The sequence below is a fragment of the Octopus bimaculoides genome, chromosome 6, assembly GCF_001194135.2.
Source record: "Octopus bimaculoides isolate UCB-OBI-ISO-001 chromosome 6, ASM119413v2, whole genome shotgun sequence".
NCBI lineage: Eukaryota > Metazoa > Mollusca > Cephalopoda > Octopoda > Octopodidae > Octopus > Octopus bimaculoides.
The window spans coordinates 115,147,734-115,150,186 of record NC_068986.1 but is presented as its reverse complement, the minus strand read 5'-3'; the positions used below and the strand labels follow the sequence as shown (position 1 = coordinate 115,150,186).

Genomic DNA, 2,453 nt, shown 5'->3' with positions numbered 1-2,453 from the left:
TATATATATATATATATATATATGTATGTATGTATGGCTCCCGTGCCGGTGGCACGTAAAAAGCACCCACTACACTCTCGGAGTGGTTGGCGTTAGGAAGGGCATCTAGGTGTAGAAATACTGCCAGATCAGATTGGGGCCTAATGCAGCCTCCTAACTTCCCAGACCCCAGTTGAACCGTCGAACCCATGCCAGTATAGAAAACTGACGTTGAATGATGAAGATGATATATATATATATATAATATAAACAGATGTTTGGTGAAAATTGAAACCTGATGCACTTGTTCCAAATGCGTACAACACAGATGAGCACGTTTAGATTAACCGAAATTTATAGAACACATCAGAATGACCCTTCTCCATTGTATACTTGGTCTTGGCCCTCCCTAAGAAACAAAGCGTTCTGCATAAAATTCTAGTGTTCTCAGTTTCAAACTTAATCTCAAGAAATCGAAATTTTTAACGTAATTCTCTTTAACATATGTGCAACCCTACCATATGTATGTATGTGTATGTGTAAGTACGTACGTACATGTATGTGTGTATGTATGTACCCCAAGCACTTCCTTGGGGTATTTTCCTTCAGTCCTGTTCTTGATATATGTAATCAACACATTTGCATTGCTTCAATTTTTGCATTTATTGATGATCACTCTAAATCTTGCTAACATCTCACATCGCTGACGAGGTTTAATTAGACTGAAACATGTTCGTTGCTGTCACCCATCCCCATCATCCGGTTAGTTTTAAAAGTCTGATCTACTCTATCCACATTGTCAACATTGCTCGTTAATTTTGATCAGCTGCTCTTACTAGAGTTATCTCCCTTGCTTTTTTTTTTAAAAAACATTCTTATCTGCATCCCAGGAAATTTCTTGTATACCTTTCTATTTATGAACATTTATATGTATGTGTATATATATATATATATATATATATATATATACACACACATACATACATGGGAATCTTTCAGTTAAAGACTATGACGTCATGAGTGGATGTGTAAAAATTCTTCTCCTGCTCAACAGAGCTGAACAAACATACTCGCACACACTCAACCGCATATATATGCGTGTGTGCGTGACCACACCACTTGATAACCGATGTTGGTTTATTTGCGCTTCCATAACATAGCCTTTCGGAGAAAGTGATCGATAAAATAAGTCCCTTACTTTTGAAAGAATAAGTACTGGAGTCGATTTGTTTGAAGGTGATGTCCCAGCATGGCCGCATTCCAGTGACTGAAACAATTAAAACATAACAATATGAAACTAAAAGTTTATTTTACGGCATGTCCGACCAAAATTTGAAACTTGATCTCTCAGTCTACTTGCCATGTTTTCTACTTTGAGTAATGGACGTCGGCTTTCAAAATATTTATTCTTAGAAAATTACTATTTTTAGATATCACAATGAGAGATATTCAGTAACAGTACTTTGGGGTAAAGATTGTCTGCCAACATAACATGGCAGTCCTGGTTTAGGACGACTGTTGCTGTAATTTAGCCCCAGGAGACATCGTTTCCAGCTGGCTATACGACACGATCTGTGTCCTTATATTTTCGAACAAGAGAATGAGTGGGGGTGCTAGATTCCCTTGTACGAAAATGTAAGAACGCAGATCGTGTCGTATGCCAGCTGGAGATTATGTCTGCTGGGGCTAAATTACAGCAACATTAGTTCTAAACCTGGACTGCCATGTTATGCTGGCAGACAATCTTTATTTATTTCTTATTTGGAAACTAAGATTGTTGTTGATGTGAATTAAGGCTGACCTCTGTTTTGCTCGTAAATCAACTGACTTCTTGTCAAAGGATTGAAAAACATGGATCTCTTTTTGCGCGAGGCCAGCTATTTTAGTGGGGAAGGGGTCAGTCGATTTACATCGGCCTCGAAAGGGCGAAAGACAAAGTTGATCTCCGAACGTAATATAGCCGAAAGAAACGCCGCTAGACTCTTAGTTCGGCGGAGGGGAAAGTGATTACATTGACCCCCAGTACTTCAAAGAGTATTTTATTTTATCGATACCGAAAGGGTGAGAAACAAAACTGACCCCAGAACCAGAAGAAAATTATTAGAGATTTTGTCCGAAGCCCCCTAATCCTTCTTCAGCCAGCTCACCTCCTTCTTAATACTCCTCTCTACCATAAGTAGAAGGCTTGGACGTTTGGGAAGTGGTAACTAGATTACATTAACCCAGTACTCAACTGGTACTTATTTGATCGACTCCGAAAGGATGAACGCCAAAGGCGACCTCGGTGGGATTTGAACTCAGAACGTAAAGTTGGACAAAATTCTGCGAAGCATTTTGTCTGGCATGCGAAGGATTCTGCTAGTACGCCGCTCATATAATAATAATAATAATAATAATAATAATAATAATAATAATAATAATAATAATAATAATAATAATAATAATAATAATAATAATAATAATAATAATAATAA

At 37.6% G+C, this 2,453-nt stretch overlaps 1 protein-coding gene across 1 annotated transcript in view; it reads left to right on the top strand.

The window, feature by feature from the left end:
- Positions 1-2,453, top strand: part of LOC106872073 (cysteine-rich motor neuron 1 protein) — a 92,458-nt gene that overhangs the window by 8,242 nt on the left and 81,763 nt on the right. The gene's annotated exons all lie outside the window — the stretch shown is intronic.